Below are 24,767 nucleotides of genomic sequence, written 5' to 3'. Positions count from 1 at the left end.
TGCCGGACCTCTCAGTGCGTGGGTGGCATAATTGGGTAAGGGGCACCCAAAGGGGGCTCGAGACCCCTTTCAAAAGCCTCACAAGGAATAGGAAGAAATCTAACCACACATGCAAGAGTGATTTAGGTGACATGTACCATAATAGAGATGTACAGAGTGTTCCTTGAAGTTAGAGAAGGAAATAGTGAATTATTGAGGGTCACTGATGCAGAACAATAAGATATCACATTAAAAGTGATCCAGTAAATGGAACATAAAAGACAAGTCAGAGTTCACCAAGGTAATACTGGAATGTAGTATTGGAAAGGCATTACATGTAGACTACACAACATAAAGAAAGAAACTGTGCCAAGGGAGTATAAGAATGGTGACATACTGTTTGAGACAAAATTGAAGGCTCCATTATGCAATCTATGTTATTGGACTTTATCAGATAAGCAAAGTAAATGCTGGCTGGGCTCACACTGACATCAATATTTTAGATACGACTTACTACAGAAGACAGGTTGAGCTCAGAGGGTAACGAGCGGGACTAAAGACTAAAATATTAGTAATCCAGGTAAACAATACAGACTGGAAACAAGACAAGAAAATGATGTTAGAAAGAAGGAAACTGATAGAAATACTGCAGAGGCACAATAAAAGGATTAGCAAACAAAGTTAAAAATAATGCCATGAGTTACGACCTCATGTGGCTAGACAGTGTTAAATAAAAATGAAAATAACAGAGGAGATAAAATTTTTGTGGCACAGCAAGAGTTTTCAATTTCACTGAGTTCAAGGCAGTTTGGAAACACTGTACATGATAGCTGAGCTCCTAAAGTAGGTGAGATCTTTTAAAGTCAGAAAGATACCAAAATAATGCCTGTATATATCAATAAAAATACAAATTATCTAAAATAATCACTAAGCAAGAACTACCTGAAGAGAATTACATGGTACATAACCAATATAAATACCCTAAATTCACAGAGATGCCATGTGTCTGGAGGGAAAGAAAACATGTTTAAGGTGATCAATTCTCTCATTGGTCTACAGATTTAACATAATTCGAAGAAAAAAACGCTTCAGTATAATTTTGGGATACTTAATAAAACTATTTTAAAGCAATCTGAAATAAGATCTGAGAATAACTTTTTAAAAGACCCTGGAGACACTGACTGAATACATATTAACAGTATAAAAGCACAATAATGCAGTACTACTCATATATGGAAAAACTACTGCACTAGAATATTCAGGCATAGACATAAATATATGTATTATGGTATATCAAGAAAAAATTCTGAAATTTAAAATTAATGAAGACAAAGATAACTTTAAAATACAATGTAATGAAAAAAGGTATTTCTTCTAAGGTGGTTTGGGGATGATGGAGGATGACTGAGCTTCTCATACATAAAAAGGAAGATTTTAGCAACAGAAATAAAAGAGTTTTAGTTATAATAAAGCTACAGAAATAAGAAAACTGAATTCTTATGAATGTTTAAGGTGGGCCCAGGGATTTAGCTCAGTGGTTCTACCACCTGCCTCACAATCACAAGGACCCAAATTCAATACCCGGCACCAAAAAAAAAAAGATTCATTAATGCTACAGGGATCAAAGATAAAACTACTGCCAATGATGAAATGATCCCTTTAGAAAGGAAAGTGTCAGGAAGGGTTATTTAACTGTGATGATTATAGGGACATCTCTTAACAGATGTCTTCATGAGTTTTGATATCCAACTAACTAGCAATTAATAAATAGCAGAGGTAAAAAAACAAAATTCTGTCAGAAAGTGAGCTTGCCAAGTTGACTTCTGAACTGTCAGTTCGGAGAAATGGCATAATAAATCAGACTGAAGCAGCACAAATGCCCGGCCAGGATTTTGGCAGGTCAATAATGCAGGCTCCAAAGTTACCAAAAGAGGTACCTCAGAATCAAATCAGATAGGTGATGGGCAGTTGAATGATAGAATCTTCCACTATTATGAAGGAGTGCCTTCATGGTGAAAAGAGGAAGACAAAGAAAAGTGAGATAGATAAGTATCATGAGCTTCAACTAAAGTAAAAACTTAATGACAACTGGATCTTCAGGAAGGTATGTGTTACTTTCTCAAGCACACCTAACATATAGCATACATACTGTAAAGAATTTCCTATGAATCAACTGACACTGCAGAAAATGCTAGAAAAAAATATTGGATAAGACTGACTTCACCAATTATTAGATATGTAGGAACCTGGGGAAATCAGTGACTTACTAGGGCTTCATTTTCCTCACCTATATAGAATAGATCTCTTATGGTAGTATTGACCCGTGATTATGAAAATAATACCACCAATCCATGCGCAGTGTTAACTGTGTGGTACTCAGACAACATATTAAGAGCTACACATATGACAAATACTATTACAATATAGTTTTGACTATACCACTTAGTTCTTCCAGGTTGTATTTATTTCATACATTGAATGTTTACTGAGACACATATGAAATCATTGGTTAAAGCTCCACCAAAGATCCCACAACCTTACAATCTGATCAGAACACGTGACAGATAAAGCAACCACATGAGGGGACATCAAGGCGAGCAGCCTCACTGAAAAAAATCAGGCCGAGTGATAAGAGTTTAAAGGAAAGGGCAGTGGGGAAAGGGCAGTTCAAGGACAGTAACAGCTGAAATAGAGATGGAAGATCTCTCTTTGTACTTTTGGAATGAAACCATGTCAAAATATCTACAAAAGTTCACTTCCAGGTACTTTCTTACAGTGGCTTTCCAGCTTGTGAATCACTGTCTTCACACTGAAAAGCAATGTGGAGAATAAAAACCAATGAGAAAACAAAGGATCTCTGCACCTGAGACTTTCATCAAAGACAACATTTTTTTTCATTGAGTTTATGGGTACATTTTAGGTATACAGTACAGTTACATTCATTATTGGGATCTTGTACCTTTACATGACAGGTCTTGGTTCTCATTTTTTCCCCTTGTCCCTGCCCCCCCATCCCCTCCTCGCCTCCCCACTTACAAACACATTATTTCCATTTTTTCATCTTCTATTTTTTTCTTTTCCGTCATTACCTTTCGCCTACCCTTCCCAATTTCCCTACACCTTTAGCCCTTTTCTTCCTATTTCACGTTGTCAATTATATCATTAGGATCTTTTGTACTATTATAGTTTTTCGTACCAGAGAAACTATTTGGTATTTACACATGGGTGACTTATTCATTTCACTTAGGAGTATATCCTCAATATGTATCCATTTTCATTTGAATGAATCGAATTTCTCATTCTTTATGGCTGAGTAGTACTCCATTTTATAGAAAAATCGCATCTTCATTATCCAGTCTTGGACTGATGGGCAAATGGGCTATTTCCAAGTTTTAGCTATTACAAATTGTGCCACTATAAACATAAGTGCACATATATCACTGTGATATGATTCTTTTAATTCTTTTGGAAAGATACCCAGCAGAGGGATAGCTATGTCAAATGGAACTTTTAGTCCCAGCTCTTTGAGGTATCTCCATATTGATTTCCATAGTGGTAGCACTAGTCTGCACTCTCACCAACAATGGAGAAGGGATCCTTTCTTCCCACAACCCCACCAACATTTGTTATTGTTTTGATTTCTTTATAGCAGCCATTCTTTCTGGGGTGAAGTGGAATCTGAGTGTTGCTTTCATCTGCATCTCTCAAATGACCAGAGATGTGGAACATTTTTTCATATATTTTCTTGCTGCTTTTACTTCTTTATCTGAGAAATGTCTGTTCTTTTCAGATGTCCATTTTTTACTTGGGTCTTTATATTTGGGGGGGCTAATTGTTTTGAGTTAGTTATATATTCTAGATAATAGTCCTTTGTCTGAGGAGCAGCTGGTAAAATTCTTTTTCCACATTGTAGGTTGTTTTTTAGTTCTGTTGATGGTTTCTTATTTTAATGCAGAAGCTTTTTAATGAGATGAGATCCCAGTTGTTGATTCTTCCTGCTAGTTCCTGTGCTACTGAGGATTTGTTCATAAAGTCTTTTCTTATGCCAGTGTCTCCAAGAGTTCTGCCTAACTTACTTCCATCAAGTTTAGTGTTTCTGTTTTAATATTTAGATCTTTAATCCTCTTGGATTTTAGATTAGTGCATGGTGAAAGATAAGGGTCTAGTTTCAATCTTTGGCAGGTTGAAAACCAGTTTTTCCAACACCATTTCTTAAAGAGACTATCTTGCCTCCAGTGAGGATGGTTGGCTCCTTTGTCAAAGATGAGGTAGGTGAGTACATCTGGAGTTGTTTTTGTGGCTTCCAGTCTGTTCCACTGATCCTCAGGTCTGTTTCTTTGCCAGTACCATGCTGTTTTTATCACAGTGGCTTTGTAGTATAGTTTCAAAGTGGGAATTGTTACACCTGCTGCCATGTCTCTGCTGCCTAGAATGGCTTTTGCTATTCTAGGTCTCTTCTGGTTCCAAATGAATTTTTGGATCATTTTTCTAGTTCTGTAAAATATAGTGTTGGAATTTCAATTGGCATTGCACTGAATTTGTATAGCATTTGCAATGCTAATTGAAATTCCAACACTATATTTTACAGAACTAGAAAAATGATCCAAAAATTCATTTTCACTAATTTCTCTCTCAGTGAGTCTGTTATTTATGTACAAGAAGACAATTGATTTTTGAGTGTTGACCTTGTATCCAGGTACTCTGCTAAAAGTGTCAATTAAGTCTAGAGTCTTTTGGTGGAATTTTTTGGGTCTTCAATGTAGAGTGTCATAGCATCAGTAAATAATAACAGTTTAACTTCTTCCTTTCCTATCTTTATTGCTTTAATTCAGTTCTCTTGTCTAATTGATATGGCTAATATTTCCAGAATTATATTGAAGAGGAGTGGTTGTAGTGGGCATCCTTGTCTTGCAAAGTCAACATTTTTGAAATGGTGAATTTGGTGGATTTTGATATCTTTGTGTATCAGAGGAAAGACAGTAAATATTTGCCAGCCACCGTTCATTTCTGAATTTCTGATTTTGTTCTCTTAATCATTCTGGTCTGGAATCCTACCTGTTAGAGGTAATATACTCAGATGCATGTGACTGATTATACAGGAGATCCAATCTGTCAGTTGTGAATGTGAAATTCAATGGTAAAGCCAACTCACGTTTGTATTTGCATTACCTCTGGAGGTGTTGGTTAGCTTGGCTAGTTTATCTTGAAAAAGGTCCTACCTAGTTAAGCAGATCTAAAGGACTAAATTTTTAAAAACATCATTGAGGTATAAATGATATAGAATAAGCTGCACGTATTTAACATGTAGCACTTGACAAGTCTGGACATTTATGCACCTTTGAAACTATTTCCCAAATTAAGCTAATAAACACATGTGCATCATTTCCAGAAGCTTTCTGCTTCCCCTTGGTAATTTTTCTCCTGTCTTTCACAGACGTCCTCCTACTCTCAACCTATACTTCTAAAGATCAATTTGAATTTGTTGGAATCTATATAAATATAATCACACAGGTTATACACTTTTTGTCTAGTTTCTTTCCATTTAAAGATTTTGGAAATCATTCATGCCATTGCACGTATAGATAGTTCACTCATTTCCGTGCATTTTACTGAATGGATACTTATCAATTGCTTTAATTGTTCACCGGCTGTTGGCACTTAACTAGAAGGTGGTTGTAGATATTTGTGTGAGTCTTTGTGCTTTCAATTCTCTTGGGTGAGTGTCTAGAAGCAGAACAGCTAAGTCACATGAGAGTCGTTCATTTCACTCCATAAGAAACTGACAAACTATTTTTTCCATTTGCTATCCCCACCTGTAATGTGTGCAATTTTCAGTTGTCCTATATCCTCCCCAACATTTGATTAGTATTTTAAATTTTAGTCACTTTAATAGAGTATAATAGCAGTTTATTGTGGCTTCCATTTGCATTTTCTAAGGACTAGCATTGAGTATATTTTTATGTAATTACTATCTGTACATCTTTTGTAAAGTGTTTCTTCAAATTATTTCCTTATGTTTTATTATTTATTGAGTTTTGAGAGTTCTTTACATATTCTAACTAAAACTCCTTTTCTCAGAAGTGTTTTGTAAGTATGTTTCTCCTAGTCTTGCCTTATGTTTTCATTCTCGTAATAGTATTTTCAGGAACAGAAATTCTTAATGATAGAGTAGTCTAGATTATTATTATTTTCTTCAATGGAGTATAATTTTGCTGCTGTACCTCAGAAACATCTGCTAATTGAAAAGTAAAATTGTCTCTGTTCTCATCTAAAAGTTTTATATTTAAATTTATGATTTTGGAAATGAACACTTTTTTAAAGTATCTTATCTGACAAAGATAAGTATCTATTAATGAAGTTGTAGTATCCCGACAAACAGATTAGATTAATATCGCCTGGTGTTTTTTGGGTCTCACAATCTATTTTTCAAAAGAGTAAATATCAAAATCAACAAGTAAAACCTATGCATTACCAAGTTTTGGGATGCTGGAGTCTCCTTTTAGAAATAGTTTAAGAAACATGTTCTGGAGAGGAAAATAAAAAGTAGGAAAATAAGTATGCTCTACAGGAGACATCAGGCTACAAGGAAGGGACACAATAGCAGACAGCTCAATAACAACTATCCTTTTTCTGTCTCGCACTTCTCAGGCTGATGTCAGGTCTAGGCTGTACTATCAAATTTTTTTCCACGTGCAGGGCATTGGTAACTCTTCTGCACATGTATCCTGAGATTTTGTAATTAATAGGTTACATGTATTTCCCCAACCTGTCTTCACCACACCCTAATCTCCTCTCACATGTTGTGAGAGTTAAATTCCTAGTTACACTCTCTACTTTGCCTGTTACTCATGAAGTTTTAAAAAGTAAAAATTCTGAGGAGGAATATGCCCAAGTTCAGAGCTATGGGTTAGGAACTTAGGCTCAGCAGTTTCAAAACTCACATTTTCATTTTTCCCCTATTTTAATTTCTTTGTTTGTCACTTGAGTATATTTCCCTTTCATTGTTAACATTAAAATATCACTGTCATGTAGGGTTGTTTGTTCCTGATTCAATTTTCTTTTAAAACAAAGCCTCCTCAAAAGTATTAAATGATTTAAACTAGCCTTTTATTTCTCAAATAGTATTAAGTACACATACATATACATATATATGTTGTGGTAGCAACTGACATGTGAATCCAAAGCTAGCTAGCAAATACAATTATAACTCTTCAGAGCTGTCCAGATAAATTGATGATAGTACTGTAAGTAGATTGTCTTTTACAGACACCAGATTGGTTCTAGTTCAAAGGTATTTCAGTAAAGTGCTAATTTCAATAAACTCACTTAATGTAAAAGATCATTAAGGCTTGTAAGTCAATGTTTTAAAAATAAAATATAGATTTAGTAATGAAGTTCACTATAAACATTGAACACTTTTATACAGTAATAACTCCTATTCTCATAAATTCAAATTATCACTTATGGGCTTTGTTTATACCAATCTTCAGTGGATCATTTTTTGACCACTACAAGCAACAAAATTTTTAACAGTGCACAACAATAGATATTTAATGTACCTATTTTCTGAATTGTCTTTATCATTTTCATGGCAAGGTGATATCACAAGGTGATAAAGATTGATAACTAAAGCACATTTAGATTCAAATTTCACTTCCAAGTAGATATATTTAAAAACATAAGAGACAAAGACAAAGGACACAAAGAGTTATTTCAGAACGTAGACAAAATATGGAAAATCTCTCATTTGGCCTCTCAATTTTACAAGTATCTTTTAACACCTTTAAAAATAGCCAAGAAGATTTCGCTTTGCTTAACAGCACAAAATAGCACATGGACTTTTTGTGTCCTTTTCTTCATGAAAAAAATATAAATGTGGAAGAAAAAGTAATATATTAGCAAAAAAATATAGAAACTTCCCAAGAACAGATTCACTTATAAAATTTCTAACTTACCAAAATTGGCATTAACTAGGGGAAATTTTATCACAAAATAAAATCACAGAAATTAAAGAAAATTTAAGGTTATGTTGGATGTCCACTGTTTGTGCTGGGTGTTATAACAATTAAACTGGATTGTCATCTTGATCAACTTCAGAGCTTCCAAAGCAATTAGAGAAGCAATCTTCTAGGTATGTCTGGGTAGATCATGGGGACTTGACCCTCCTTGAGGTCTCTATCTGACTCCCTCTTCTCTAGGACTGATCCCCAGCACAGCATTCTAGCTACCAAGAATGCCTTTATTCCACCATGCCCCTGAACTATGACATTACTGCTTTGCAGCCAGCCAACCATGGCTTAAAATTGTAGGCCAAAGTTAAAGTCTCTTCATTTAAAATGTGGATTTTGGGCATTTTGAACCAAGAGTGGGAAAGCTGAAGAGGTGTAATGAAATGAATATTTTGTCTAACAGAATTTTAGAAAATATATTCTTTAGCCTTAAAATGTTCTTATCTTTGATGCTATAAATTCCCTCTCTGAATCTACCAGCCACAGAGGTGGCCAAATCAATGCTGTATAAAACAGCAACAAAAACATTTCACCTATCCAACTATAAGAACCTGATTAAAAACGTGGTAGATTCCAGTCACTTAGTGGATTATTATGCAGATATTAAATCACATTTGCAAACAGAGGATAATAACCACATAAAATTAAATAAAAATTTCAGACACAGAGCTACAGAAAGGTAATTATGTATTAAAATGACTCATAGATTCTAAGTAAAAAGGAAAACCAGTATTATTTTTAAAAATGAATGGTAGAGTTTGGGGGGGGCAATAGAATGACAAGATTTTTATTTCTTTTTTGTTTTCTTGTATCTTTTTGTATTTAGTGAGAATGCATCATTTTAAAATGCAAAACTGATTATTTTAATCTTGATATGTTTTGCTATCCAACAGTGAAGGAGAGGAGCCTTTCTTAGTCCAGAGCTGTGATGCACAAAGCAGTAGCCAACAGCTATAAGTGGCTATTTAATTTAAATTAATTAACATTAAACTCAGTCACACTATGGCTTAAGTTTTCAACAGTCATATCAAGTATGACACAGAAAGCATATTATCATTAAAAAAATTCTAGTGAAAAAGCTGCTATGATTAACACCAGCTTTTAGAGGATAATTCAAAAGTTACAAGTCTCTCTAATTAAGGAAGCCTAGCCTATCTAAGGGTAGAGTATGCCATACAAATGACTGACTCATGGATCATTAGCAGGTTACCTACAAATCATTAGGTATTTGGCTAGTCTCTTGTGGATGGTATTTCAGATATAAGTTCATACAAAAATCATGTCTCTTTAAGGTTTATAAAATTGAATAAATTAGCATCTTCCCTAAAACAAAATAATCCCATCAAGATAATCCCACTAAAATGCAGCTTTCACAGAGATTAAACAAATTTATCTTTGTCTTGCCTTTGAGAAGTAGAAACAAAGGAAACAAAACAATACTGGAAATATTTTTAATATTTTTCTTTTCAATGTTTTAAGGAAAAAAGTCAAGAAAGGAATAAACTTACTTGAAAACACTGGTACTTCAAGTATTATCAAAATCACTTAGATAGATAAATATTTAAGAGCAAGAAATAAATTTTTATATGAGAAAGTACAATAGTATAAAGCAAAAAGAATAAAATTCACCAAGCCACTATTAATGGAAGTTTTAACTACAAAAATATTTATGCAGCTGGTATCCTATTACATTTAACACATTTCCAATTAGAATATATATTTAATTTTCTTGATTTTTTTCTCATCACTGTACGAAAATATTTCAATCAATTTTAAATTAATAGGATGTCTTATTTTGACTATGTAGACTATATTATACTGACAGAGTGAGAACACTGTAAAAGGTCCATTATCTCTGTTGCAGTCAGTCTGACTCTCTTCAGTATCTTCCACCTTTGAGATTTAAATTGAATTCTCCCACCAGGAAACTTGAGGCAAGCATAAATTGTAAATATCAAGATATAGATTGTATTTATGTGTATTTTCATTCCCTGTAGCTTTCTATACAATTCCAAGATTATTTCTAGTTTTTCAAGGTTAGTGTTAATAGGGGTGAGAATTTCTATAGCAATTAATATCAGAGGATAACTTTGTAAAGCAAAAGCTGAATGATGACCTTTAAAATATATCTAGAGAATCAGGATAGTCAAAGAAATAAACTTATTATTTGGGGTTAGAAATTATGGATTTTCATCATCAGTTCTGTTCATTCTCTAAGCCTTTGTTGGAATGTATAAAATGAAGCATGAATAATAAGAATGCATAATTCAGAACTTATTAGTGTGATGGGTCAGGGTAGGATACAAGGTGTAGGTTACTTTTTATAAACACTAATCAGTGTTGATAAGGTAAATTAATTAAAATCAGAAAAAAAGCTGTGCTGAAAAAACAAAACAAAAGATAGCAGCATAGCCTCTCCTTAGATACATCTAGCAAGATGAACCAGCAGGGGGCTGGGGATTTAACTCATGGTTCCACCGCCTGACTCTTAAGCGCAAGGTCCTGAATCTGATCTCGGGTACCAAAAAAAAAAAAAAAAGATGAACAAGCAGATCTGTGACATATATATTAGAGAATCAGTATTCATTTTACTAAAAGATATAGTTAATAGAAATTTAAAATATAACAATATATTTTCATAAATATTTATGATATAAAGATGTCTAACATATAAATTATATCTGATATTGATCATGTAGTACATGTAGACATCCTCATACCCATGTTCAAATCAGCCCTAGTAATAATGACTGACTACGGACTTTGGGCAAACTGCATTTCTCCTCTGAGTACCAGTGCTATCATGTGGCTGATTGGAACTTTAGAACACTTTGGATCTGAGATATTTGGTTTAGAGATACTTAATCAGTAAATCATATGCAAGTACTCCAAATCTGAAATACTCTGAAATGTTAAACACAGTCCCATGCATTTTGGATAAAGAATAATAACCCTGTATCATAAATTGATTGCCTTGCACAAAAGAAATATTTCTCACAGTGATATCAACATAGGAATGGGTGAAGGCTCTCCTCTGTATTTTTTTTTTTGTTTTGTTTTGTTTTGTTGTTGTTGTTACCAGGGATCGAACCTCCCACTTGCCAGGAAAGTGCTGTGCCTCTGAGCTACACACCAGGGGCCCAGTTCTCCACTGTCTTGAAAAGGACCACCACCTTTTCTCTGTTCTCATATCACATTGGTAGGTATATTTTTGTGTGAGTCCCTAAATCTATCATGAAAGCCTCACCTTTTAAGGCTTCATCTTACCATAATTATCTTCCAAAGGCCCACCTCCAAATACTATCACTTTGAGAGTTATTCCTTCAACTTATAAATTTGGGAGAACAGCAAATTACAAAAGATCAGTATTGATAAAGTGTCCTTAGGACTGGGGGTATTGCTCAATGGTAAAGTGCTTGCCTAGTAAGCAAGAGTCCCAGGTTCATTCTTCAGTACATGAAGGAAAGAAGGGAGGGAGAAAAGGAGGGAGGGAAAGAGTGAGAGAGTGAGGTGGGGGAGAGAGAAGGGGTGAGGGAGAAAAGAAGAGGGGGAGGCAGGGAAGAAAAGGGAGGGAGGTAGAAGGAAAATGCCTTATTCGGGGGTACATAGATATTGTTCTATATATCTGTTTAACCAAGTTAATACATAAAATATGATACAATGAAAGGAAGACTTACAAGGTATATGGAAAGGGACCCTAAGCTCTACTTCGGAGAACATCTGAGAGGGAACAGACAGATTCTTAAAAGTCTTCTGGAGAAATAGTTTTCTTCTCTTTCTTCCATGAGATAAAACTAGATAAAATTAATTTAATGTTCATAAATTCTCATGCCTTTTAACATAGTCATGTTATTACAGATGTTATATATCTAAAAATTATAGAAAGTAAGCACACTGTTGATTATGAGCAATCTATATAAAACACAAAAATTAACCTGAGAAATGATAACAATTTGTTACTGAAGACATGTATGTAAATTTTCTCACCTGTGTTACTTTTTATATAGGGAAAACATAGCAGGTGTCTCTAATTATCATACCAGTGGGATAGCTTAACAAGGGTGTTGCTGGCCCACAAATGCAATTTGATTCTCAGCATGACTACAAGAATGGCAATTTACAACCTCCAACAAGGAGTAACTACAAATATTAAGATTTTATTAATTCACACAATAGAAAGCTGACTGCTTTTGGATTAGTCCAACAACAGAAAAGGAATGTTTTGAGGACCCTTACAATAATACTACATTTACTATTTGGTGCTGGCTATGCAGTACAAACATGTGCTAGTGATTCTAACAACTATTGAAGCTCTTACACATACCTGTGTATCAAGCTATCTATTATAACTACTTTCATTCCACCAGAAGAATATTTTACTTGAATAAATAGCCTGAATTAAAAATCAAGCCATAAAGTAAATGCCCAAATTAGAAATGGTACTGCTTGATGGATAAATTTCATAGACACATTGACTAGAAAAAGACATAAAAGAAAACATATTGCACAGTTCCATTTATATGAAGTTCAAAAGACAAAATTAATCTACAATGGGGCCAGGGATTTAGCTCAGTGGTTCTACCACCTGCCTCGCAATCACAAGGACCTGAGTTAGATCCCCATAGCAAAAAAAAAAAAAGAAGTCTGAACCACAATAAATGTCAGAAAATGATGACTTTGGTGATCATGTTGAACACCCTAATCTGTAACTTCGTAAGTGTTGGCTCAAAAGGTTTTAATTTGGGATCATTTTGGATGTTATATTTTCATATTAGGGATAGTCAATTGTAAAGTCAATGCATATATCCCAAAATCTGAAGAACTCCAAAATATGAAACTCTTATGGTCCCAAACATTTCAGATAAGGCATACTAAATCTGCACTGATTACATGAAAAAGCCTTCACAATTTAGAAATTATATAAATGTGGATATTGAAAACATAACTACATGTATACAGAAAAATTCTGAGTTCTATACTTGACTTAAAACATTTCACTATTAGCATGACATGCCTCGATAAAAATGAAAACAAAGGCCTATAGTATTAGATAAATATTCAAAATGAATAATAAATCAATTGTACTAGATATCTACTTATACATGTACAATTACCTTTATCTTTCCTAAACAAAGTTTTCAATGGTAACAGCACTTTAGTAGATGTACACATTTAGATCTTAAAACCTATCTCCTTGTGTAGCAAGGCACTACATATTTTACATATCAATGTGGTTACAATTCTTAATGCTCTTGTCAAGATTCCAACATAACCCAGGCTATCGATAAAACAATTGCTACTCCTATAGAGTTTTATTTGCTCTTGTTGCCTATCAGCTTAATACATAGGAGAATACATACTTGAAAAGGATCAAGTTCTATAAACAGAACTAAATGATTATAGAGTAGGCATCTTTATAATTGCGTTTTTACTTTTTCACAGTTGTTTCTCAAGGAGTACAGCAGAAATTGAACCATAAAGCTTAGCTTGACAGAAAGGCATTATCCTACCACATTAAACCACAAAGACAGGAGAGACAGTTATTTATGAAGAAACATTGTTCCCTATTATCCTTTTGAGATTCCACAAAAGGGCTAAATATTGATGCATTTCCAAGTCACCTTTCCCTCACTTCTTGTATTAACAAGCTGGAGTATGTTTTAGATGCTTCTAATTTGTCAAGATCAGGTAAACAGAATTCTCCTAGAGAGCACACTGCACTCATTCCTACAAGGGCTCTGCAATCCTGTAGTTATTAATAATTCATGGGTCTTTCTTAGTTCACAACAGGGGCATTACTCAGAGGGCATCATTCTTATTGAGAGAAGTTAACAGCAATGAACAGATAAACAACACAGAAGTCAAACAAGAAGCAGCCTCTTATGAATTTATGGACATTTAAAGTCTGTTAAAGAGTTCCAACCTCCATAACATTTAAAAAATGCTCAGCCTTCTCCAGCCATGCTCACACTGCTTGTTAGGATTCTTGAAATCAATTTTAGAATTACTGTCAGTTGAATTAACACAGAAATACTTTTGAAATAATTTTATTGTTATGTCTTGAAGCATCCAGTGCTATTATATATAAACATGCTTTCTGTTTATTGAATTAATTCATCAAATTAAACTTTCTGACAAGAATATGCCATTTACTTTTGGGTTCCAGCTTCTTACTTAGCAAAGGTCCTTAAGTCTTTATTAATAAAAGCATAGGATATTCACGAAAAGGAATATCATATATATAAACTTCTTGGGAGATACTTAGGGCAAATACTTCATAAATTGCATCTTAAGTAACTGTTTGAGCTTATAAGCCTGGAGAGGAGAATTAGCCTGAGTGTAAGATATCAGATCTTAGCTAAACCTCTGACCCATGAACATGTGTCCTGTATAAAGAGATCTAAAAAACAAGACGACACCAAAACTACTACAATACAACATATATTATGTTGGTTGATCAATTTCAAATTCATAGCATAAATTATGATAGAATACTACTTGATTCTGAGCATATGAGGACTCAGAATAGGATTCATTTCATCCTCTGAATAGGAGATATTCATGATGGTTGAAACAGAACATTTGTTTTATTGAAGATATACTTAAAGAAATACATTGATATTGTTTAGAATGTACTCCAATCTACATAAAGGTGTAAGCCAAGTTCGAGCTTTCTGCATATCAATAAAAAATAACCTTGTTCTACTATTCTAGAATAATAATACCTATAACTTACTGAATACCATCTTACAGGGGCCATTCTAAGCCTGTCTCGCATTTTGAATGTGTTAACACACATATCAAACCAACTCTATGGAACAGGTACCATTAGTACCTTTCACAGACAGGAAGCTACATGGACATACAATGGTTAAGTAGTCTGCCCAGATACACAGCTTGACTGATGAAGCTGCTACTGAAATCTGCCTTTACAGCCATACTCTCATGGTTGATGGTCATTAGCCTTACTCAGAAGTACTTTTGTTTTTCTCCACAGAAAAGCATCATGTAGGAAAAAGAGTGGCTTTCATTCATTAGCAGGCCTCAAGTGAATTTTGAAGAGGACAGCTTACATTTACCACATATAAAATAAACAGAAACCTACCAGCAAAATCATTATGTGAATTACATACCCTTATTCAGTTACCTCAGAGAAAAGTCTCAAGCATTAAAAAAAAAAATTTGGACACAACTGAAAAACTGAAAATTCCTGGTAATAGCGGTTAATAGATATTGCTAGGGTGTTCAATGTTTAGCAGGTCAAAACAGACAAAGATGATTCTATAATCTGTCATTTTCATGCCTTACTTGAAAAGCACATGTTCAGAGCCTCTGGTTCCATCAGGATTCCTATGTCAAATCTGATATTCAACTGCATTTCTTCCTTGCTAATGAAATTCTTTATAACAAAAATAAATCTGGAACTTAAAAGATCTTTGGAAAAACACCTAGTTATACTCCATTGATATGTTCAGTTAAAAAATAACTATTAAGAGACCTCACTCTTCGCACTGAATGATGCCTTTCATGCTATAGTTAATAGCATTAGTTATGAAGTGCATATTCTAAAATATAGGATTTTCATGCAGGGGATTTAGCTCAGTGATGTCACTGCCTGCCTTGGAAGTGCAAGGTCCTGAGTTTGATCCCCAGTACCAAAAAAAAGGATTTTTCAATAGCAATATTATCGTCATGTATCTGTTTGTATTGAGCTGTCTCAAAACAAATTCACCTTAAATAAAAGGGACCTTGGGCATACCATAAAGTTTATGCAAATAACTTAATAGGAAAAGTATCTTTGTTCTCCAGGGACCCTGGACTATACTGTATCAGTTTGAGCTTGGTAGGGGATAGATAATAAACAACTAAATTATCTACATAGGTAGTACATTTTTAGGAGGCCAAATTCCCAATAAAATCCCTGGACACCAAGTCTCGGTGATTGCTGAGGCCCAACTTTGTAACACTCCATATATGCTGCCACAAATCAAAGCTAGGAAAATAAAGCACTGTTCATACAAATACACTGGAGGATACCTGGAAACTCACTCTTGGTCTCTTCTTGACTCTGCCTTATATTTCTTTTGCCTTTGATGATTTTAGTGTGTATCATTTGGCTATAATAAACTACAACTATGAGTATCCAGGATTTCTGATTTCTGTAAATCTTTTAGAATCAATGAACCAAAAGGTGGTCGTGGCAACCCCAATGATCAGATTACCTTTTCTCCTTAGATGTGTCATTTCCAATCAGCCTTATTATTTGATTCCTTGGTCATGGATACTCTGTCTCTACCTAACATACACTGAATTCCTTAAATGTAATCAGTTTCCATATGTCAGCAGAAAGAATAAGCTCATATAATTTGTATCAAAATATAAAAAAGAACTTCTAAAATTTAAGCCAATTATACAATCAACTTAAAATGAATGAGGCTAAACAATTGCAAATATATCATTTTCAGATTACTTCTGATTATCATTCTTCAAGTAACAGATTAAGATGTACCCCAAATTCATCCCTTTAAAATGTATGTACCTCACCAAGTACTGCCTGAAGTAGTCATCTTGCCTTTTTTTTCTAATTCTTCTTTTCCTTTCTATCACCTTATATCTGACACTTTTAATATATCAGTAGTAAAAGCAAGATAGTAAACTACCGAAATACTTATTAAAAAGGTGTAAGAGACAAAGAGGCATGTTGTTGCTCTACTTTTAACAATAAAGACAAGATTATCTAACATTTGTCTCAACGTGATTTGGACTGACAATAATCAGTAAGAAAGCTGTATTGAGATCAGTCTGTAACAGACATAACAGACATGAGGATGGGGACATTATTGAATGTAACCACCATATATGATCACCTGTTCATTAAATTCATAAAGAAAACTAACTTGAAAAAGGAGAATTATTCATCCTTTAAAGTCAAAATTTTTATCACCATAATATGAAACACCAATAATTACATTTTTTGCTTTCAAGAAACTGTTACTGATACACAAACTCATCAAAATATTCAAACTCACCATCTTGAATGTCAACTGAAATTCTTGTACATAGTAAGAGTTTAAGTGCAGCCTCTTTTACAAAGCTATTTGAAGAGGTACCCAGTGAGTGAAATAGAGCCATTGGAGAAGGAGGCAAATTAGAAATCAGTCAGGTAACTCAATTTACACATTTTTAATGTGATACATATGTTATGGAATACACTTAATAAATTTGTGCCTGTTAACTTTGCACAGCTACAGAAATAAATATTGGAAAACTTGGTATTTAGACATAGAAGAGGAAATACAGTGTACTGTAGGTATTTCTGTCAATATCCTCAATCAGTAGATTAATCAGGATCACTTTTCTTGTTGTACATGCCATTCACAAGGATAATAATCATGGAAATCCAGCATAACAAGAACCTTAAGAAGTAGAACTAAATATGAAGAAATAGCATACACAATGTATGTGTTTTATGGCAGTCCTTAGGAAGTCTATTTGCACAAATGCTCTAATGAGCAATAGCAAATGAGCAGACAGGCATCTCCACTTCTCCCAAGTTTATTCAAAATCAATTTTTTTAAAGGGATATTATACTCCTGAAAGACTACAGGTAGCTATAGTTAACTGAAGAAGAGGTGAAAATTACACAAAATTTCATGCTCTAAAAAGAGCAGCATTTTATAATGAATTATTTAATTCAATTTGAATATATTTTTGCTTAAGGACATAGTTTTTGAAATGTTTAATCTTAGTTATATTCTTAATGTTTTCCAAAATAGTTCTAAAGCAGTTTCTATTGATATCTTACTAAACTTCTCATTGAACTTACAATCCAACAAGAGTTGTCTGTGAGAGAGCCCATTAAATCATCGGTAAGTGCACCCAGATCCCAGAGAGCAGCTGTGTGGTCCAGAATGGCATGGCTTCAGGCAAGTCAAGCCACAGCCCCACTCTGACCCCAGAGGCATGGGTACACCTGCCCAAGCCAAAGGCCTGCCTAGAAAAGAGCTGCACAGGCACACTAGCTTCAGCCAGAGGCCTGCCATATAATCTGCTATAGCTAAGGGCCCGCCAGGAAAAAAAACTTCACAGACGTTTGCGAGGCAGGCTCTGAAACTGGTAAGTACACAGAGACCTTAGCCAGAAGCCTACACAGACAATAAGAAGTGGGGTACACAGTCCCCAGCCAAAGGCTCTCCTAAACAACAGCTACATAGGGGCACCAGCAATTGGCACAGGCCCCAGCCAGAAACCCGCCCAGACAACAGGTCAGGTTAGGAATCCAGAAGGCCACCATTCTAAACCTACAAGTTGGTGTACTGGTGAGCAGCAGAGTAAAGGCTGCTCAGTGACTTGCTAAGAACTGAAGACCACTGGGGTGAGCAAAAATCACTTCAGCAAAGGCACAGCAGACTGCATCTGTTGAAATGAGAAGATACATAAATAAGTCTCAAAACGAAACTTCCAGATCACCTAAGGCAACCCCAAAGGCCAACAAGGTAGAACAATTTGATACTCAACCACCTGAACTTCCTGAACTGGCAACAAAAGAGGACCTGGAAAAAAATGAAATCAGAAATAATTTCTCAGATAACATCAGGGATTGTGCCCATAGTACAAGACATGATTAATAAATGTAGAGTGGAAATAGATTAAAAAAATAGAGGAACTGAGGAACATGATGGAATCCCAACATAGGAAACAGGTGGAATCCATAAAACAGATGCAAACAGATTTCCAGGAGATTAAAAACTCCTTTGAAAGTTTATGCAGCAGAATGAGCCAATGTGAGCGCAGAATTTCAGATAGAGATGATAGGATTGCAATTAGTGACCAGGAAAAGAAAAATTTCTTAAAACTGTAAGGGAACACGAGAAATCAATCCAAGAGCTGCTGGACAATGCAAAGAAAGAGAAACATGAGACTGATCGGAGTCAATGAAGAAACAGGAGATAGCACAGATGACATGAAAATATTGTTTACAGAAGTAATGGCAGAAAACTTCCTAGGCAGGGAAAAAGAATTTGACATACAGATAAGTGAGGCATATAGGACTCCAAATAGCTGTAATTAAAAAAAAAAAACCTCTATACATAGGCATATAATAGTTAAGATTCCAGTAATCCAGCAGAAGAATAAAATTCTTCAAGCAATTAGAGTAAAGAAGCAAATCACATACAAAGGAAAGCCCAACAGAATCACTTCTCAACACAAACCAATAAGGCAAGAAAAGCATGGAGTGGCAAATTTCAAGCCCTAAAGGAAAACAACCTGCAGCCTAGATTGATGTACCCCGTAAAACTATCTTTCAAAATTGATGGAGAAATAACACAAAATACAACACGCATTTATGATAAAAACCCTCCAAAAAATTGGAACATTCTCTACCTTAATCTGATAAAAGCCATCTATGAAAAACCAATAGCCAGTATCACATTAAATGGTCAAAAACTGAAATCCTTCACACAAAAATCAGGAATAAGACAAGGATGTCAACTATCAGCACTCCCATTCAATATAGTTTTGGAAACATTAGTGGCATCAATTAGACGAGAGAAAGAATGAAAAGGAATAAAGATAGGAAACAAAGAAGTCAAATTGTCCCTACTTGCAGATGACATGATACTCTATATAGAAGACAGTAAGAACTCCACCAAAAGTCTTCTAGACTTAGTAACCAAATTCAGTAAAATAGTTGGATACAAGGTCAACACACAAATATCAACAATTTTTCTGTACACGAAGAACAGACTCACTGAGAGAGGAAGGGGCAATTAAGACCTTTCATAATAATATCCAAAAAATTGAAATACCTAGGAATCAACCCAACAAAAGAAATAAAGACCTCTACTCTGAAAACTGCAGCACTCTGAAAAAAGAGACTGTAGAGGATATCAGAAAATGAAAGACATTCCTTGCTCCTGGGTAGGAAGAATCAACATAGTGAAAATGGCCATACTTCCAAAATGGCTATACAGAATCAATGCAATCCCAATTGAAATCCCAGCAGCATACTTCACAAACTTTGAGAAAACAATCCAAAAATTCATCTGTAGCAAGAAGAGACCTAGAATAGAAAAAGCAATTCTAGACAATAAAGACAAGGTAGGGGGTATCACAATCCCTAACTTGAAACTATACCACAAAGCTACTGTGATTAAAAAACAGCATGGTATTGGCAAAGAAACAGAGGAAAAGATTAGAAGATGCAGCAACAACACCAGACACACTCAGCCACCTCACCTTTGAAAAGGAGCCAATCACCCTCAATGCAAGAAAGACAGCCTCTTTAATAAATGGTGCTGGAAAAACTGGGTTTCAACTTGTCAAAGATTAAAACTAGACCAATATCTCTCACCATGCACTAAACTAAAATCAAAATGGATTAAAGATCCAAATATTAAAACAGAAACTCTAAACCAGCTGGAAGAGAAGTTACAAAGAACTCTTTAAGAGATTTGTGTAGGAAAATATTTTATGAAAAAAAAAATCAGTTGCCCATGAACTAGCACAATCAAGTGGGATGTTTTCTTATTCAAAAGCTTCTGCATAGCCAGAGAAACAACTAATGGTGAAGAGAAAACACACAATGTGGGAAAAAATTCTCACCAGCTGTTCCTCAGACAAAGGTCTACTATCTAGAATATATAAAGAACTTTAAAAAAAATCAGACCTCTCACATTTAAAGACCCAATAAAAAATGAACATCTGAAATGAACTGACAAATATTTCTTTTTTTTTCAGCTTTGAGTTTATTGGTACATTTTAGGGATACAGTACAGTTACATTCATTGTTGGGTTCTTGTACCTCTACTGACAGACATTTCTCAGACAAAGAAGTAGAAATAGCAAATAAATGTATGAAAAAATGTTCAACATCACTGGTCATTTGAGAGATGTAAATGAAAACAACACTGAGATTCCACTTCACCCCAGGAAGAATGGCTGCTATCACTAAATCAACCAATAACAAATGCTGGCAGAGCTGTGGGGAAAGAGGAACTCTGCTCCACTGCTGGTGGGAGTATAGACTGGTGCAACCACTGTGGAAATCAGTATGGAGATAATTCAAAGAACTAGGACTAGAGTTTGCATTTGACCCAGTTATTCCCCTGCTGAGTATCCTTCCAAAAGAATTAAAAGAGTCATACCACAGCAATATACATGCACCCATGTTCATAGCAGCACAGTCTGTAATAGCTAAAACATGGAAACAGCTAAATTTTCCATCAACTGGAGACTGGATAAAGAAAATGCGTGTTTTTTTTTAATAAAATGGAGTACTACTCAGCAATAAAGAATGAGAACTAGAGACATTTATAGCTAAATGGTTGCACATTGAGGTGATACTCTTCAGTGAAATAAATGACACACATGTAAACACCAAATAGTTTCTGGAATGTGAGAAACTGAAAGTGTAAATAAGGACTAAAAGGTATAATAGACAATGTGAAATAGGAAGAAAAGGTGCAAAGGACAAGGGGAAATGGGAGGGGTAGGGGAAAAGAAAGAAGGGAATGGAATTAATATGAGAAAAAAGAAAAAATGGAAACAAAGTCTTTGTAGACAGGGTGGAAGGATTGAAGGGAGGGCAGGGGAAGGGGAAAAATAATCAAAATGGATTATGTAAAGGTGCAAATTTCCAATGATGAATGCCATTATACTATATACTTTAAATCTATCAATAAAATTAATTAAAAAAAAGAATTATGTGACCGGTCTCCTACATCAAATCTACACTCATGTTTGTAAGTAACAAATTTTAGCATCCCAGTAATTATGTGGAAAAAAAAGCTCTAGGTGAATTTATCCGTAGACTTCACATCTCTAAAGCTTTGAAGTCAAACCCTAGTAAATGTCAATAAGTTCCTATCATGTCCACACCTGTCACCTGCACTACAAGTCAGTGTAATCTGCAGATAAAAATGAGAAGAAATTGAACATATTTTATGGCTGTTCTGCTTGAGAGAATAAGAATAAAGCACATCAATACTTCATGTCATTTCCTGAAAGTACTGTATTCTCCGAGACATTCAGCTTGTATATGCCCATGTAAGCAAGGGCAAAAACAAAAAGAAAATTTTTAACTCAGAAAATTAGTGCATGAATATTTCTCGGTCACAGAAATTGAAGTTATAACAAGCATTATTTGATAATCTAAGATAAATACAATCTCAAGATTGGTTGCTCTCTCTAATGCCAACTATCATTTAAAAACTCTAAAATTGCAAAACTTTAGAATTACATTAAACATCATATTATTGCCATAGAAATAGAACTAAATTTATAGCACCACTCAAAAATTCCAAGGTGTGACTTTCTTTGCAAAGTTAAGATTACAAAATCATTCAATATATTTTCTTATACAGTGTATTTTTATCATTCATTGTTCTACCAATTCAGTTAGATGTTTTTCTTAGAACTGTTAAAAATGTACTCTTCAATATAATTTCTGACCAGTAGAAATAGATTTTTTAGTATCTTGACACACTGTACATACATTTAAGTAGAATAAAGTAAAAGTTTAGTTTTAAGAGCCTCCTCAATAGTCTTTTGTAACTTAGGAAAATGTTTCTGAATCTGATATAGATAATATATAATTTTTCCTGGGTTGAAAATATACATTATATGTTATATGTATGCAATATAAAGAAGTTTTAAGTAATATATAAGAATATAAAAATTACTGATAATAAAATATGGTAAATTTTCTAGGTGTAGTGGCATACACCTATAATTCTAGCACTTGGGAAGCTGAAGCTGGAGGATCAGGCCAATCTAGACTACATAGTGAGTTCAAGGCCAGCCTGAACTTCATAGCAAGACCCTATTGCCCTCAAAAAAAAATCAGAATTATCTATAATTTGGAGTTAGAATCCAAATCTTGGCTAAACTCATATTAAGTGCTAATCTTGGTGCAGTTTTGACCTCTCTGAGATTAAGATTCACTAATTATACAATGAGAGCAAAAGAATATATGACTGCTCTGAAAATCAAATGAGTACCTAACTACACAGTGGCTGGCACAAAATATTTAACAAATGTTACTCTTGTTGGAGACCTGACGCTGCCATCACAGGTTTTATTTTCCGGGTTCTTCATGTTCTTAAAATGACATCACACTCTTATCTTTAGTTTCCTTCCATTTCCTTCTCCCAAGGCCGCAATAGCTTCGAGAAGTGAAGGTTAAGCTTCTGCAAAGCTAAACCCATAGAAGGCAACCTGGCCTGAGATAGGTTAAAAGTAGCCTGCCTGCTCACAGATATGCAATAGCTCAGCCCAAAACTAATAAAAGGACCATCCTTTCTTTATTCTCTCTCCTCTTCTCTCTCTCTGATCTGCTCTCCTGAATAAAGTCTCCTGAACAAAGTCTCCTGTTGGACCTCTCAGTGTGTGGCCTTGAGTGTTGCTGTTCCTCTTCAACTGTCTCTGCTTTTTTTTATAATTTCAGCTGATTTTCAATGTTAATGCATGCAATATAAATAACAAATATGCATACCATTATAACACCACCCAAAAGAAAAAGATTTACAAAATATTTATTATAAATAATAGTATGGCACGTAGTATCATTTTCTTGAAAACCCAAATTATCAAATTCTTTAATGTATCAAACATAAACAATACCCGTTCAAATTAGATTAAATTTATAGTAACCAGCTCTGACAACAAAAATAAGAAAGTTAAAGCTCTAACTACAATTTGTTTGATTTAGGTTAGGTGACATGGAAACAAAAGGATATTAAAACGATTCACTTCATAATTATGCACATTGGAAAAAAGAAATACAGCAGAGTTCTTTTCTCCTTTAAAATTATTTATATCTACTTATTTAGTTAGAAGCACTAGATTCAGAGGAGTTACTGGTATACTGTAGCAAATAATTGTCTTATATTTGATGCATGTTGAGGAAAATAACTTCTCAGGAGTCTTTTTTGTTCCTTTGAATCTTAATCTCTAAGAGTTTAAGGTATTTTGGGAGAATCCTGGTGTCCCAGATGGCCTGATAAATGCATTAAAATCAAGTAATGTGTTTGTATCCTGAAAATAATCTTAAATCTATACAAATCTTGTATGGATTGTGAAGCTCAGATTTCTCCTACTGGTACTGTGATATTTGAAGATAACTTGTTACGAAAGTTTCAAACTGATTTTGTTTTGTACTTTCTTCATTAGCCTCTGTTCTTCCATTTCCATTTTCTTCCATGGTTGTTTTGCTGCTCTCTTTTCTCTGTTATTTTCTGTTGCCTCAGAAATTCTGCTTTCCAGTCTGCATCTTCTTCTCATACATTGGTATTTTCTTGCCAGGTACCCAAACACCTAATTCAGAAGACTGATAAATAAAAAGTATATGTTGTGTAGCTACTAATCTACTGAAGAAACCTGGGATGCCAAAAGTTAATGACTCTCTCTTCTTAATAACAATTTTCTGAGTTTTCCATATAGTTGGTGTTGTCTTTAAAAGAGTCAAGTTATAGTTGTTCCAGAGCATTTTGTTGTGCATCCACATTTCTATTCCTTCCTTCAATGTTTACATTTGAGGGGGCATCTTCATCCCAGGAAGTCCACTCTTCTCCAACTGTCTCCTTAGGAACTGATAAATAATCAAAGCTACTTGCAACTAACTGGGTTTCTACATTAATTTCCTCCCTCTGCCAGATCTGTATATTAATCTTTTTAGAATTGAGCATACTGCTGCTAGGCAAGTACAAGTTTTAGGTAACCAAAGTTGAGTGATTACCATGGTGGGAATCAAAACCTAAGATTGGTGGGTATTCCAGG

At 34.5% G+C, this 24,767-nt stretch overlaps 1 protein-coding gene and 1 pseudogene across 2 annotated transcripts in view; both read right to left on the bottom strand.

Moving 5' to 3' along the window:
- Prkn (parkin RBR E3 ubiquitin protein ligase) overlaps window positions 1-24,767 on the bottom strand; it is a 1,339,037-nt gene that overhangs the window by 1,286,362 nt on the left and 27,908 nt on the right. The gene's annotated exons all lie outside the window — the stretch shown is intronic.
- On the bottom strand, window positions 24,117-24,729 carry LOC104849455 (annotated as a pseudogene).

Source organism: Fukomys damarensis, unplaced genomic scaffold (assembly GCF_012274545.1).
Source record: "Fukomys damarensis isolate Sample0158 unplaced genomic scaffold, DMR_v1.0_HiC HiC_scaffold_14, whole genome shotgun sequence".
Taxonomy (NCBI): domain Eukaryota; kingdom Metazoa; phylum Chordata; class Mammalia; order Rodentia; family Bathyergidae; genus Fukomys; species Fukomys damarensis.
Note: the sequence above shows the minus strand (reverse complement) of the source record. Positions and strands in the feature narration are given on the sequence as shown.